Source organism: Periplaneta americana, chromosome 17 (assembly GCF_040183065.1).
Source record: "Periplaneta americana isolate PAMFEO1 chromosome 17, P.americana_PAMFEO1_priV1, whole genome shotgun sequence".
Lineage (NCBI taxonomy): Eukaryota > Metazoa > Arthropoda > Insecta > Blattodea > Blattidae > Periplaneta > Periplaneta americana.
Window position 1 is genome coordinate 80,339,031 of NC_091133.1, and position 17,943 is coordinate 80,356,973.

Below are 17,943 nucleotides of genomic sequence, written 5' to 3' on the forward strand. Positions count from 1 at the left end.
TCTCCAAACTCCACAGATCTAGTCCCTCCTGACTTCTTCGTATAGGGTTTTGTTAAAGACATTGGCTATTCACAAAAACCCAGGAACATTGATCTGAGAGTAAAAATTACTCAAGCTTTTCAACAAATCACCTCTCTTATGTTACAACGGACATAAATTAAATAAATTAAAACGTTATAAACTAATCTATAAATTAATACATTTAAACTTTTTCAATTGGGCAATTTTAACCGTTAAGTATACTATTGTTAAAATGGTTGTCTTCAATCGAAAACGTATGCCCTCCGTTACGTTCCGAAGAGGATTCTAAAATCGATGCGTAGTTGGTATACAACTCCTATTAAACGAATAAAATTAGACGACTAGGAACTCAAGATACGTCCTAGGGCGGAAAACAACCCATCTTATTAATTCCGGCGAAGAGGAAAGCGGATAAACAGAAGAGCGTTGTTATACATAGGCAGGCCTGTGAACGAATATAATGAGCGTTTCTGTTTCTAATCTACAAGGCTGCAGCAGTCGATTCAGGTAGAACAGTCTACCCTTTCACTCTGTCGTCATGTCAGACAGTCCAAACAAAATAAACAGTCCTATCTAACAGAGAATCAAGTACTGTACAATAGCCCTGAGATTAATTATTTCAGGCAGAGCCAGTTTGTTAGCCAGATAGGGAGAGTGTCTTTCAGGGAGGCAGAGAGTCAGTCAGGCAGGTAGAAAATATGTCAGATTGATTGATAAATAATCGGTCAGTCAGGCAGGCGGAGAGTCAGACGTGCAGAGACGCGGAAAATCAGTCGTTCAATCGGAAAGTCGGTCGGTCAGGTAGAGAGAGACAGTCTGTCAGGTATAGAGTCAGTCAGAGAGTCAGTCAGGTAGAGACAGTCGATTGGTCAGGTAGAGACAGACGGTCGGTAAGGTAGAGAGAGACAGCCGGCCAGGTAGAGAGAGTCAGTCGTCCAGGTAGAGAGAGTCAGTCGATCAGCTAGAGATAGTCAGTCGGTCAGGTAGAGACAGTCAATGGGCCAAGTACTAATAAGTTAACGACTCTACACTCTATACCAGATGTCTTTGGAGCAGATATAAACATCGGAACGAAATGCAAGAGAGCGCGGTTCACACGATATTAAATGTCTGTGTATGAATTAAGTGATCGACTGCGTCCATATAACGAAAAGTGAAAATTAATGTGTCTTTGAACATACCTTCTTGCATCTTTGAACATACCTTCTTGCATCTTTGAACATACCTCCATCTGCTGTCGTCTGCTCATACACCGCACAGATGCTAGACGCAATAGAACTGTAGTAGATTAGTAGACCCTTGTTATGGTCTGCTCCAAAGACATCTGGTATAGAGTGTAATTATTATGATTTATCGTGAACTAATAACATAATATGTATTTACGCCCTCAAATGAATTATTTTTTAGCTATTCAAATACCCCTATACCCGATGAAATAGTGTACTAGTTAACATGAAAGGTCGATTCATGTGGCTGCAGGTTAATTACATTTTTTACGAGATTCTATCTCTACTGCCGCTTTATATGCAAGAACTAAATAAGCTTCTTGATGAATATGGGAGCAGTAAAAAGTTGTCTCTTCCGTCTAATTTATCATTAAAGTTCGAATGAAGTAGCAGTATAAGGATAAGCTCTATAGCTGTATACGTTATGGCCTTGACTTGCTTCAGGCTAAGAAACACTACCACCTTCCACTATTATCTGTGCATTTCGAACTGGCGGCTCAAGGTCAAGCAATGGACTGCATTTCCCATGTGTGCATATTGCAATCTTGGACTATTCTCTCAACTAAGTCATGTGGGACAGCCGGGATTATCAGTGCTTCATTTTAGTGATTCCTGCGTGGTTTGTACTTTTCTACGTTTGTACGTGACCTTGATCCGCCAGTTCGAATTACACAGACAATAGCTAAAACTCTACCTGCTTGGAAGAGCGCCCCTAGCTAAACCATCAGCGAATGGATAGTACATCCGATAGAAACTGAATACACGTCGTCACTACCGTCGGCTGGGGGACACACGACAACTAGTTAATGTTTGTAAATAAAACGCACGGCTTAAGAATGCCTACTGTACTACCAAATCTCCTGTGGCTTTGACCTAGAAAATCGAGCTCTAGTGCAGTACTTATCACCTACCAGCTGGGGCGTGAGAGTGCCAAGCTACTTGGAACTGGAGTACGATTCCCATGATTGCGCCAGTTACTGTGTTGCCACGTCTGATGAAATCATCATTAAGGATGGTGAAAACTATGTTATGTCGACCACTAATTGAGAGTAGGTGACAACGCTGGAGACACCGGAGATAAATTCAACAAGCTGATAATGACGAGTTGGTATTTAGTGGCTGGGTAAGATCGGCCAGATGATGTCAGTCGTTTTACAGTCGTTGTTCCCATATTTTTCTGGTCGTCAGAAGTTTTGGAGCATCAGTATCCTGATATAGCTACTTTATCCAAACCTTACTTATTATAATAGAAGTGCTGGAGGCCAATATATATATTTAAAAGTCTTTAATAATAAACGTTTTGTGGGTCATCTTCAGGTCAATATTGCATATGTGAACATAGAGAATAATATAATATAGTGAACAATACTATTACTGAGTTAATACAATATACACAAACAGTTTGAAACTAATACATCACATTGGGTAATCATTTTTGCGTTAATACTGCATAAGTGTACATGAAAATTAATAGAGTATAATATAGCGTACTGTGTCCCACGCCGTGGCGTCGTGGTCTAAGGCATCCTGCCAAGGACTCGCGTTACGGAATACGCGCTGGTTGGAGTCCTCATGGGGGAAGACATTTTTCTCATGAGATTTCGGGCAGTGCATGGGACCGGTGCCCACCCAGCATCGTGATGCACTTGGGGAGCTACGATAGGTAGCGAAATCCGGTTGCGAAAGCTGGGGGGGAGATCATCGTGCTAACCATACGATATCTTCATTCTGGTTGGATGATCGTCCACCTCTGCTTCGGCATGTAGGCGTGAGGCCAGCAGCCGGCTAGTCGATCTGGGTCCTTCATGGGATGTAGCGCCACGGATTATTATTATTATAATCTACCGTATATGTCTGAAAATACGTCCTTGAAGTTTATAAAGCTTCTTGAAGCCCACTGTCGTTGATATCTATTCTTATGTGTCCTTCTCCTTTGGAAACACTTTCCCGAATAGGATGCACATGAAATGATATCCACACTGAAGTTCACCGAGTACGACGTCACCACTTTCTCCTTCACTACTCTGAACGCTTCTCCCGCCCCTCCATATTTCCGAGCAAGCTTGTTCCGAGTCCTGAATGTTCTGAGTTGATGATCCCTGACTTAATTATGTCCGGCAGCTATTCAATTTAGCCCAATAAAAAAATCTGTCCAGCACGAAGTTCAATCAAACAGATAGGCATTCAAAAATATAACCAGACACCATACAAATATCAGAAATGGTAAGTAATACCGTGGGAATTATTTCTACTTGTGAGGTAAGATTATTTTCATAACTTTTCATAGTTCCATTAATGGCTAACGTACGATGTTATTGTTGGGTAAAGTTGGCAATACTTCAGGTGCGTTGGGTAGGAAATAAAAACCATCACGGCACACTTGGAGTGCAAATGAATTTGTGCTCTCGTCCTCCTAGTCACCAAGCATCGTAACTCGAGATCCTGCGTTCGAAGACACCGTCCAGACTAGGTTGTATTACTTCTGGTCGACCGGCCGTTTGGCTGGGCAACACAAACAAACTAAACGTGAAACCTGCGACCCTGGCCGACACAATTACAATAAAGTAGAGCTTATCGTGGGCAACAGCCACACAGTTTGGGGTGGGAGGGGGTGTGAGGAGAGGGTGAAACCTGCGAGAAAATAAGAGCGTGCAGAAACTTGCGAATAATGGTTGGGGTCAATAGAGAAGTGAGAGAGACGATGCGAAAAGCAAAAGTAAGGAAACTGGAGGATGGGTGGGGTAGAAAAGCAACCACAGATAAAGGCAATATCGTGGTCCCTCCTCTTCAAACGACCACCGCCGTCTCTAAGTGGTGCCCAAGTACTCCCAGCCCTTATGACGTCCCATTAATAACAGTCAAATATCTGGCGCTGTCCCAAATTCCCAAGTAGCCAAACTTAACTTCCGCCAAATGCAGCTAAGATTCCGCCTTTCGGAGATGAGCTTATGGAATCGAATCGTTATGTGCTTGTCTTTGTATCCATAGTGATGCCTTTAGCTTTTGGCAATTGCCTGTATCAGACTGAACGCTTAGTCTAAACTTGTTATGGGTTGTAGAGGTGGAATGTTTTCATAACAACTCTGGTCTTGTTGCGCTACCAGTTAGCGATTGTATACAAGAGAAAACAGTGTGGGTTAGCGATTGTATACAAGAGAAAACAGTGTGGGAGTGAAGATGTTTCCCTATAAATACAACAGAGAAAGAGATTGGTTTCCAAACACAAAACGAACTAACCTTGAAATGCCATGACGCACAATAGGCATCAGCAATTTTGTTGTATGTTCCTCAGTTTTATTCCGGTAACAACTTAAAAATATTTGCAACAATCAACAGAACTTATATCAAACAAGACCAATTCCAGAGATGATAAAATGTGACCACTATAGTCCCGACGCTATTATTTCCGGCGTGACTCCGCCCCTTTGCTTACGTCTTAGAAAGTGAAGGCTCTATAAAGTCTAGGTAGGTAGTATCGTTCGCCATTTTTGTTCTTAAGTTGCCGAGCTACCATACGAGGAATCTATTTGCCACACCGTTAAACATTATCATGTCGTAGCTCCTATGATAATAAATCAAACGCAATGTAATTCAGCAAATAATTGAGTGGCAAATAACATCTTCGTGTGCTTGCTGCGAACGCCAACGAAAGAGCTAAAATGGCGGGCGATTATATTAAGTATTTATCGAGACTTAAGAAATGAATAACTTCTTCATAAGCGAATCACAAGACGCACACGTTTAAATGTAGCCGAGCTGCAACGTGATCGGCTGCCGGAAATCAGAGCGACGGGACTATAATAACCGGATCGACGTGTATTATAATAACGAATTTATGTGACAACTGTGCGAAAGAAATTTAACCGAGAACATCCTACATTGCAACTTCCGCTACAGTACTTCTTCACAGTTGGAGATTTCACGTGTTTTCGGTTGAATTCAAGCATTTAATTATATTTTTTTGTCCGTATAGTGATCGCAAAACAATTAAATTAAATCTATTGCCCATATACGTGAATAAAATTGTGGTGTAGGTTGTAAGTAGATATTAAAATTAGTCGTTCGTGACGAGCAAATTTTAATATGATATATAATTTCTTACTTTATCATCAAATGAACAATAGCTTTGTGAATCTACTACGTATGTGGCACTTCACATTAAGGGGACACTATACTGAAATTACCAACTTTCATGTTTTTAAAGCTAAATTCAGAAAACATTTATCACTGTGTATGTGGTTAATAATAACACATGTAAAGAATTACATCCCTGGTGATAAGTGGTTTGTATCTTATTATTATCTTACGAAATGTTGTATCGATTTATATAAAAAGTCCCTTGCGCCACAATTTAGGTTATTTTTAACTGATATTCACTTATATGATTCTTTATATACATTGGAACAAACGTTACTATTGGGTTTTACTCTGCAGGTAAATTACAAGAAATTTTTGATGGTTATTAATATATTTTATTTTTTATTATCTTATAATAAAACAATTTTAGTAATTTATTTTTATACAAAAATCCTATATTAAATGTTGATCCCATGTATATAAGGTTCCTTATAAGTGAATATTTCTTAAGAATAGTATAAATTGTGGCGCAAGGGACTTTTTGTATAAAACTATTCAATAGCGTAATAGAATGCAAACCACTTATCATAGGAGGATGAAAATTTTTATATTATCATTATTAACCATATAATACCAGTGTTTAAGTGTATTAGGAATGCCCAACAATAGGTTGCCCAAGAGACTATTGGACTATACACCTCATGGAAAACGAGACATCGGAAGACCAAGGAAGAACTGGAAAGACCAACTTTCTTCTGGAAGCGGAACAGGCCAGGAGGCCTAATCCAAGACTGTTATTGATGATGTTGAATACCAATGATCAAAATTTGGTGAATCTTGCTCCCTAAGTATGGTAGTCATTGATTTTACTATTGTGAACCCTCACAAATATAACAATAATAATAATAATAATAGCCCAATAGTAATACCCCAATAATAATAATAATAATAATAATAATAATAATAATAATAATAATAATAATAATAATAAATCATAACCATCATCATCCGTGGCGCAACAGCCCTTGAAAGGCCCAGACCGACCAACCAGCTGCTGGCCTCACGTTCACATGCCGAAGCAGAGGTGGACGATCATCCAACCAGAATGGAGGTATCGTGTGGTTAGCACAATGATCCCCCAGCCATTATAGCTGGCTTTCGCAACCGAATTTCGCTACCTATCTTAGCTCCCCAAGTGCATCACGATGCTGGATGGGCACCGGTCCCATACACTGGCCGAAATTTCGTGAGAAAATTTCTACCCCCAAGAGAACTCGAACCATTAGGAGTAAGTTTTCTTAAGGACATATTTCATGGTGGTATTCGGTTTTCGGAGTAGGTAGCCTACTAATAATTTCATGTGGTCAAACAAAGTACATTTTTAGGTTAGGTCTCGTGAATCAATCGTTTTGTCAAACCAATGAATTTCATATTGCCAGACAAAATACCTAACGTGTTGATCACTTTCTCGCATAGATTGCCTACGAAAATATGTTATAAATTAATGAAATATTTAGAATAACCTTCCAAAATAAAGGTAAAGTACGGTAAGTAAATAAGCCATTCAATACGTAGGATCGTGTGATATCTGGTAACAGTTGGTAACACTGATAAGACGCTAATACAGGGACATCATTTTATTTTTACTTCAATTTTTACTGTACCCGAGTTTTTGAATGTACTTCACTCTCACCCCTTCTATTAATGAAGTTCCAACTGTCCTCCAGACAGAATCAAGGCCGCATTTAGTAAACAGCACTGAGTTAGTGAGTATAGTACGTTCCAGAGATATGTTCGCGTTTTCCAGTGACGAAAGAGTTTTCAATATCGAATAATATTTTCCCACAGGTACTGTCCGTTTGCCTACGTCGCATCCCGATTTCCCCCCACCTGCTTCTGCACGCTCCTTTGTAAAACCTGGGCTGTCTTAGCTCTTTTCTGAAAACATTAATTTCTCTTAGGAATTGGACGTTTACGTAATATTATACAACTGTATAAAATAACTTAAATAAAAGGGCCTCGTTAAGTAATTATCTAACTGTCACGTGATTTCCCCCTTTCTACGATCCTGCGACATAACCACTTGGACGGACAGTAGATAGCATGTCTAAGTAATTTTATCTGTGCGGGTCGGGCAAAAGTGAAGATTTAATTTACAGTACGTAAGGTACTCTTTTAGAGAGTAGGTACAGAATTATTTCAACATGAATTACTAGTACGAAGGATGAAACTGGCAATTGGAATTAGATGCAATAGTCTATAGTGCTATAATATGCACAAAAGAACTGAAGCCTGTATCGAAATGAACGGCCACCATTTTCAAATATGTGTTTAAATATCCATATTATGATTATTTTTCAATTTAACTTCATACTCTATATTGTACGGTAATGTGCTGTAGACAGTATTAATATACACTGCATAATGAATAGCCTACGTTCGCATGGATAACTCGGTTCGTGAGTAAAAACACTTATTGTTAAAACAGTACTGCATTTTGATTAAACAAAAACCTAATGAAAATTATGGAACTCAAAATCGCGATATTTCCTAGTTTACGTAAATGGATGAAGTACTTTTCTTCCCTTCCATACCTAGTAAAGTGATTTGTTTGTGTTTTACGCCAGCATCATCGAACTCCAGCCGTGGAAGGGGATAGCGAACTTTGTTTCCGGTTGTCTAAATGTATAGCCAGGTTAATATTAAAAATGTAAGTAAAAATAAAATGAATTCCCTGTATTTGTTGTTTAGGAAGTGTTCTTACGTGACCCTCGCTATATATTATCTGCTCGTGTAAAGGCCTCTTTAGTCAGAAGTCTGTCATCAGCGATGTGTCTGTAGCCGGTGAACGGGGCTATTAGAAATACAAAAGTTTGATTAATGTCCCATGTCATGCGATATGTCTCAGACGCCTTGTCTTGTCTGCTGCATGCCAGTCTGCATCCGCATTTAGACGTTCGTTTCAGAAAACGTGACGTTCTATGCTGGGTTGGAATCCAATGCCGTCGCGTCAAATGTGCAATTTAGCATTTGCATACACCAGGGAGGGTTAATGAAAGAGCTTCACTTGTAAAATGAGACATGAGCTTACTGTTCTCTACGTCGAAGTGCACTAAACCTAGTACCCAGTTCACTCCAAAAATAACACAGTCAGCAATTCAATTACGTGATGTTTTATATGGTTTTATACATTGGGATAGCACCGCATGATTGACGTGTGTCACCCGTCATTCTGTGCAAACAGCCGCTGATACACTTTCTAATGTAGCATACAGCGTCCATCATGTATGCTGCCAACACTCATTGGGATGTGCATTTCATTGCGCGTAAACCTTAACGGAGTCGGGAAAATTTCACAATTATATTTTTAAATCTATTTTCGAAGTATCTTAAAGCCAAACAGTAAGTGCACTCAACTAAATTTTACAGCACAGAATGTGACTATAAATCGAAAACAATCCGTACAATTATGCTGTTGGATTATGATGCATGGAACCCTGCAAGCATCGAGTGGATAAATGAACGTACATGTAACTATTAAACACATAACCACAGTCTAGTATATACAGTCACGAAACTTGAGTTGTGAAAGTGCTAGGAACAATAAGCTGTGCTGATACTATTTCGCATTGTCTGTAATGAGGCGGTATTAGCGATCCTAGTGGTGAGCAACTAGCTATGGATGCATATTTACTACGTATTGAGCTTCGTGACTGTATATATTAGACTGTGATATAACTATGAAATTCACTTGAGGACGCATAGTGTTATTAAATGGCAAAATAATAAAATTAAGAAAAATAAACAGCTGAACTAAATACTCCTAATATTCAAACATGATGAAGAACTATTGCATTTTAAAGTACATTTTACTTCAAAATGAGGGAAATAATGTAGTTACGGTGGAAAAGTTAGATCAATAGGCTACTGTAATTAGTACGCAGCGAATTTTCGTTCCCTAACAAGTTAGGAAAGTTATCGGTTAATATATCCTGGAGTTTGTGCTCAGATACTAAATGCTTACGTCAGGACGCTACGAAAGGTATAACCTAGTTCGTTAAATAATAATAATAATAATAATAATAATAATAATAATAATAATAATAATAATAAATAATAAAAATAATACTAATTTACTTTTATTTATTTATTTTATTTATTTTTATTTATTATTAATATCTGTGTGCTGAACAACAGCCAGAGGCCAATTATAGTTCAGCACAATACACAAACAGAAGATACAAAGGTGCGAAACAAAATAAATAATATCTTAAATAACAAAAACATACATAAATAAAATTGAGAACAAGAACAGTAAAAACTAATAATCAAAACGAAACTAAACCTTAAAAGGATCTAAATTGTGTCCATGCAAATTGGCATATTTTACGCATCTACAGACTGGCGAAAGTGATTTTGAATTTCTGTTATAAAATTTTTTTTGATATCTTAAACCTTTTGTAGGAATACGAAGGCTGATATTGTTTATGATACACTCACAATCAATATCACCATTGATAACTTTGCAAAAAAATTGATAATCAAGATTTAGACGTCTAGCATAAAGGCTACAACAGTTAAAATATTTACAGGTAATCTCATAGTTAAAGTCAGAGGAATAGGGTATATATTGAAAAGCACATAAGGAAATAAATTTTCTTTGAATATTTTCCAATTTAACCGAATCGGTTGAAGTAATGGAATTCCAGGCTACAGATGCATATTCAAGTTTAGATCGAACCAAAGTAAAGTATAGAATTGATAGTGACTCTGGAGCAGAAAAAGAATAAGTTATAGACCTTATTAAACCAAGCAATCTTATTGAATGATTATAAATATATTGAACATGATCGTGAAAGTATAATTTAGAATCGAGTAGTACACCAAGATCTTTAATAGAATTTGTCCTAATAATACAGACGTTATTAAGAGAATAATTAAAGAATCGAGTAGTACACCAATAATAATAATAATAATAATAATAATAATAATAATAATAATAATAATAATAACAATAATAATAATAATGGAGAATGATAACTGTAAATGGCATTGCTACTAAATTGAAATAATCTGTCCAGCTACATTTTAACCATATAAACGCACTAACACTGCGAAACTAAGTCTGTACAAAACATTAGTGCTACATAAGGGCAGAAAATATAATTAGATCGATACTAAAGCTGAACTAGTATATACAATATATACTGTAGAACAATAATAAACATGATATACATTAACTGTATATACTGACAATTAATTAATTTAATGAAATCAACTCCGTTACGGTGAACAAAAATATACAATTATGAAATCCACTTGAGGACTGCATAGTGTTATTAAATGACGACATAATTGAATTAACAAATAAATAGCAGAAATAAATACTCCTAATATTAAAATATGATGAACTATCACATTTTACAATACATGTTACTTCAAAATGAGGGAAATAATGCAGTTACTAGGAAAAAGTTAGATCAATAGGCTAATCAGTAATTACAGGTAATGCAAATCTGGCTTTCAGGTACTAGCTCCCTGTAAAGCAGGTTTCAATAATTTCAAGGAACGATTGTTCCGGGCCGGGTATCGATCCCGTGACCCTTCGCTTAGCGCACGAATGCTCTCCCGACTGAGCTACCCCAGGAACTGTACACGACACCGTCACAATTTCTCCTTTATATCCACACAACTGAAATGGGCTGACAAGACTCCAGAACGCAACTTTGAGTGCACACAAATTCTGCGTGGCTTAAATTGTGGCTTCCTGTTAACGTACCTCCAGTAACGAAATATATTATGCAGGTAGGGAGCTAGTAGACTAGTCCGTTCGTTTGGTATATTCTTGTTTAATCTGCCGATGAGAGCTAAGGGCACACTGAGCTCTAAAGCGTGCGCGCTTGCTCCTATGGGTATCAACTGACATGGCTGGTCTACAAATTTCTGTTCAATCAGTACTGAAATAGAACCATATGAATCCTCTTAGGTATATTCTAACACAGTCGTATTTTATGTAAAAATTAATAAAGACATTATAATTAAACATAATGTCATGTATGACACCCGTCACATTTCATTTGTCTGTATTTTAATATTACAATTGAGAGCTGAATAGGAGTGGTATGGTAAATTTTCTGCCTACAATTAAGGAAGGTAGATGTGCTAAATTTGAAAAGGCATTGACTGTGCCGTATTTCGCTTTGTTGTGAAAAGTTGTGTAAGCTGTGAAAAGTTCGTTATCGGTTGTAATAACTGTAAATGGCTAAAATACAATAAATTGAATAATAATATGGGACAAGGGGACGTTTGTGGTATCCTTCTTCCGAAAAATCCAGGAAGGTGAGTTTATAAAATATAATATATACTTTATGAAAATAATATATAAACCTTATGTATTTCACATTTCAATAGTGGAAGGAAGGTGTTAATTTTTTCAAAAGAATACTATATCGAAAGTACAATACATTTTATCGCCTGCTGGGGAAAGGGTCTGTGATGAGGCGATAGTAGTGATCCTGGTGGTTAGCAACTATCTATGGATGCATATTTCAACTGTCTATGTTTGCATATTTAGTAAGTATTGAGCTTCGTGACTGTATATACTAGACTGTGGTACATTATTAAAATCTGCCTAGAAGTGTACAGGGTATAATTGTATATGGATGGATTGATAGAGAAACGACATGCAAAGTACCATTTTTATATGAGCTATATATATTCCATGAAAACCTTGAAGTAATTTCTTTATATTCTGCAATACTTTTCCTCCCTTTTATAGCGAGAAACCAAATAAAAAATTGACAGAGAGAATATCAATATCCAAACGGCGAAGAAATAAAACTATGTAAGTAAGACGGTAAATAAGAAATAAAGAACGAGAAAGGAATACAAATGCCGTTTAAAAATTCAAAGTCCCATATTATTAATATTTATAGGCACATGTTTCAAAAGATAAATTGGGACGTATAACTGTCAATATCTAAAAGTCTTGCGAAATAAGCCGAACGAGTGAGAGGGACATCTCGAGAGACCAATGTAGACAGGTTTCGCTGTATTAAAAGTTCACATTTATAATTCAGTGTTCTGCGTACGCCAGATGTATCACTTCCATTACATATTGACTGAAAATAAATTTAACGATTTCTCTTAAAGGTTCTTACATTGCCTCCGTCTCTTTAGTAATCGGCTTATGAAAGAAATAAAATAAGATTAGGAAACCAGGTATGAACCAACAAACTTCGTTCCGATCTTCAATAAACGTAAATATATTCCCCTCCAGTACTCCATGTGGCAACTTTTGTAAAAATTCATTTAAGAGAGGAGATAGGTGAGAAGTTTAACTACAACTATTTAACTTGACTATTTATTTTTTTGAACACATGCTCTTCATTGAATATGTATACATAATATAAAATAAATTTCTTGTCACTTAATTTTTTAGTTATGTAATTTTCTTCTTGTAATCAAATTTCCGAGTCACACAATTTTAACCAATTAATAAAATCTGTCTAAAATTTGTTTATATAAATCTTTTGATTACCCAAAAAAATTAATTTTTCAGGAATTTGGTGTATCAAAACAGACATTGCTGATTTACTTCCATAAAAATCATAATAAATTTAAATTTGATCCTCATGAATTCCATAAGAGACAAAACTATTGTTTCTTTCTAAACACCCCCCAAATGCCACACAACTGCTAAATTAAAACACAGCAGAAATTTTGGACCCAGAATCTATGTAGGCCTATGTAATTTGACTTGTAATGGAAATTACGTGAAAACGGCTGAACGGATTTTAATAAATGACCCCTCATTTTGAAGCTTGGAACCCAACGTTTTTCAGAAAAATAGCAGTTTTCAGTGAAATATCAATTTTCCTACATCATTTTCCTATTTTTCCAAAATCCATCTGTCGTCAGTTTTGAGAAATATAGCTTTTCAGAATAAAATAAAACACAAACAACTACAATAAACAATAGGCTATTACACGAAGGCCATGACCTGCAGGATTGCTGCTGACATATTTAGAGCTCACATTCAATTGGTTATTGAAAACTTTAATACTTACTAAAAATAATTCGCAGGTCTAATTCTGCGGTGTGTAATTTTCTGAGTACAGCTGTGTATTGGGCATTAAAATGTACAAAATTTGAGGTGGTTTGACGACATTATTACCATTAGAAATGAAATATTATTATAGTTAATGCCATGATGTGACTATTTTTCATTAATTATACATATTATTGCTATATTGATGATATGAAAGTGATGATATGAAAGTGAAACGTTTTGGGCTTATGTAAGCAGATGTAGAGAATATCTTAAATTAGATCTTCATTTAGCCTATATAATTTACTGAGTGGCGGCTAAACTAAAAATAATAAGATAATAATATTGTTATTAAAAATCAAATATTTTTATAGTTATTATTCAAGTGGGGTTGGGTCTTTTTCATATACTTAATGGCGGTGTGGTGTAGATATTTATATGCGTCATTCTCTTCAGCAATGTCTCGAGAGAGCACAAAAATTACAATTCCTAAGGAAAACCAAACCGTATTACTCACTGATAAAATAAGAAGCCTACAAAATTATGTAGTCTCTCGATAATTTCAGCAAGATCTCTTAGCAGGATAAAATGATTTTACCCACTGTATTTCAAGCTCTACATGCAGCAGCTATACCGAGATGCTACGTCTATTGTTCGAAAGCATAGCACACCTGACAATTTTTTTCAACTTTCACCTACAATCCACAATGACCAGATATAGCTATTGCTTTACTTCCACATGAAAAACCCACTGATCGTCCTGACATTGTTACTTGCGTTTTCACGCTGAAACTCAAAAACTGAAGGTGGAGAGGTTCAAGGAAAAGTATTTGGCATAAAAAAAACATTCAGAGGAAGTATGTTTCATTATTACGGAAGCAAATATCTTTCAAAATATCTGGTATACTTCATTCAAAATACTGTAAAATCTGAAACATTTTTATTTGAACGACTAATGAACTTAGTTTGCAGCATTTGCTGCACAAGCCACTAGTATATTATAATGCATTAATTAGAGCTTACCCTGAACTAAGTACACTGGACACAGAAACATTTAGGAAACAAATTAGATTAATTATTTAATTGATTTGTCTTTTCGCCCTAACTGTAAGTTGCAGAATTTTTTTCAGTATTTTTCTTCATATCAGTGACTTTTATAAGTGTAGAATTACATTAAACTTTAAAAATAAAACGATAAATGACTCAAGAGTATACTTATATAATTTTTTTAAAATAATTTAAAGAAAAGAGCTCGGTAAACTAGGAAAATGTTGCGTGACTTTCCCCGTTTCGCCGACCCTGCGACATAACCACTCTATCGAACAGTAATTATAAACATAAATTTTCTGTCTCCAATGACACACTTACAAACTGGAATACTCATAATTTATAACGTAAAAGGAAATAAGATGAAATTTAATATAGAGCGCATGCTTGAAATGAAGGCAACGTTTTACTTAAGGCACATTTTCACAAAATGTCACTGGGTTCACAACGGAGAGGATGCCGCAGACTTTAATTGAACTCTCCTTCAATCACGTTACAATGTCTGATAGCATGTCTTAGGTCTCTACTTGCTCTCTCACTACTTTATTGTATTTTAGGTTATTCTGATATCCTATTCCCTTCCATTACACTGTCTCCTCCGATCTCCCTTTTATTCTATTACGGAGGTTTCCGCGTTATATAGAGTCTCATCCGATATTTCTACTCCTTCCCCTCACATCTACCCCACGTCTTTTCTCGTTTCTCCCTATTTTTCTGTTGTGAGGTTCGTCTATTGCCCTCGAGCAAGGTCTACACACACTACTTCTTCCCGTATCTTTAACCCAATTGAAGTTTCTTTTCTTCCTCAAAAAAGTTTCCTGACGTCGGGTTTGGAATCGATCGATTTCGCCAAACAGAAGACGAACGCAACGCAACATTCAGATGGTCCTCGTTGCGAGTTGTAGAAGAGAAGGAAAAAGAAAGACAGGGACAGAGATGTTAGCTATATAGGTTCTAGGGATTAGCAGAGGAATGATGGAGGAATGGAGAATTCATTCTTCAACAAGGAGCAGCTAGCGAGTTCTCTCCCATTTTCTTCCCTAAACGGAAATGAAATCTCGTCTCTGTACCGCCATTTACTGGAGAGCCTCTTCTCTCCAACCCAGAAGGTACCACGAGCAATGTAATCCCAGTCTGCTGATTGCACCGTGGCATCTTCTTCATCTGACAACGATCTCTCTCTAGCTACACAGCTTCCAACAAGCCCTTAGGAACAGAATTTATATTCATCAGGAGATTAACTTGTTAACGCTTGTGTTGTGAGCCACACATACTCCTACAACTTGAATGATAATCTTCCCTCTGTTTGACCGAACCCCACAAAGCAAGATTCTAGCAGCGCCAGATGAACTGAAATGTATTCCGTGTAACTGGCCATTTGGGACTCCTGATTGAGGCAATCAGTATTGATGCTTCCCTGATTGTTATCCATGTACCAGGTGCATAAATTCAACCGTGTATTATTGTCGTATTTGTATCATGTCCAATGAGATTTCGGTTTCCTGAGGAACAATCGATTTATGCTGAACTATGGTAACCGAAATATAGGATCGTACGTATCCAATCAAGATTTGATAAATCTGACAGGTTCTGATGTAATTATCCCCAAAAATTTGTGGAATGTTCAAGCATTTCCTTCATAATTGTAATAAATTGTCCGGATTTTAATGCAAAATGGAAGTTTATAAGTAGTAAGATTTTATAAAATATGAATAATTGATACCGAACATAATGTCTACGATTTTACTTCACGCAAATGTATTTTTTCGGTCTCACAAAAGAGCAAGTTATATTATAACTGAAAGCGTTCTTCCATAAGCTCAACTTTTTCAATCTTGAAGAAAGCGAATCGGTTTCGCAGTAATGTCTTCCAGAATAATAAATTTAGTAAAGTAGTTAAAACGTGAATTTTTCAAAGTACATTTTGAGTCTGTGTAAAGAGTAGGTATACGCATGGGTGGGCAACTCGTGCTCTCAAAGTGTCAACACAATCTCAGTGCAGGTAGAACGGACTCTCTGTACTGTCTGTGTGAGGTTCTTTCAAGACACAAGTTAGATCGCGTCTGCAGTAAGTGGCGGCTCGTTTTAAGTGAAAAACAATATGATTCCCAGATCATTTCCCTTTAGTTACGAGTAAAAAGAGAATTTTTTAATTAAGACGAGAGATAAAGCTTTTATTCTATTACATTTTCTTACGCATGACATTTTATGTTACAAATAAACAGTGAAGGTTTTAGTAAAGAAATACTGTCTGCATCTCCTTTAGAACAGCTGAAGGTAAAAATGAGATATCAAATATCATTAGCAAGTTGTGCGTGCGAGTTGCAGAATTGCAAGATATATAATTGACTAGCTAAGAACATTTATGGATAAATTTTAAATGTGGCAGCATCATGTAGAACATAGACAACTTCACTTTCTTTGACTATAAACTATCTTGAAGAGTGATAAGAAAATCTTCTTATCAAATATAAGATCCCTACTTCAAGACCTACAGCAGAATTCAGTGCTAAGTTTGGAGAAAGAGTGACAATTGACAAGGAATCGAAATTTTTCTGAAATCTTATTGGCTTACGTCGATAGAAAATCCTGAAAATTTATAGTTTGAATTAATAAATCTACAGAACAGCAGACACTCGGATTCCAGGAAAATCAGGAATCGAACTGCTCGTAATGTTGCCTAGGTTAGAATTTCCAAATATGCTCTTTGCTTTCATATATACTCTATGTGCTTGAGGCAGAGTTTAATACAAGAAAGAAGTATAGAAGCTCTCAAAGTAAAGAAAGAGCTCAGAAGTAAGCTCATTTCATCTGCCGTGACATGTAAAAAATACTTCCTCGAATTTGCTATTGTTTGCGAATACAGACTATTACTTTTCTGAGAACGGAGGAATACTCTATAATGTATAAAAACTTGTAAATTCTAGCGTTCTACGTTTCATATAAGACTTATAATAAGAAATATTAACAAATATTGTAATAATAAGTAGGTGCTGCAGCTATATTGAAAAGGTTGTATTCAGTTTGTGTTTCCAGTACTAAACTAATTTACAAAGCTAGAAAATAATATAATTTTGTTATGTGTTCAGGTATTGTCTGTCTAAAATTACTATAATTATTGTATCATGCGTGATTCTGAAATTCAAATCATGGAATAGATATCACGATCACCTGCATGAGCCGCCATAGCGCACCGTGGCTTTTGCAGCGAAACTACAAACAACTTGTAACTGCTGCGGCTGGCTCCGTCTGCTTTTCTCTCTTTCAGGGTTTTTTTTAGCGCTTTGGGAGCACGAGTTGCCCCTCCATGGGTATACGTATCGAAAGTGGCTTGTAACGTAGAAAGAAACCATATTGTACTGAATATTCTTTTGCGACAGGCAACCAGATTTCACCATATATATTGTAAGATGTTATTAGAACAGTAGCAGGGAATAATGTAATTGAACGGCTTAAAGACTGTTGTATACAGGAAGTTCCATTTGTCTTGTTCACCAGAAAAAAAATAACCTTCCGAAGCAC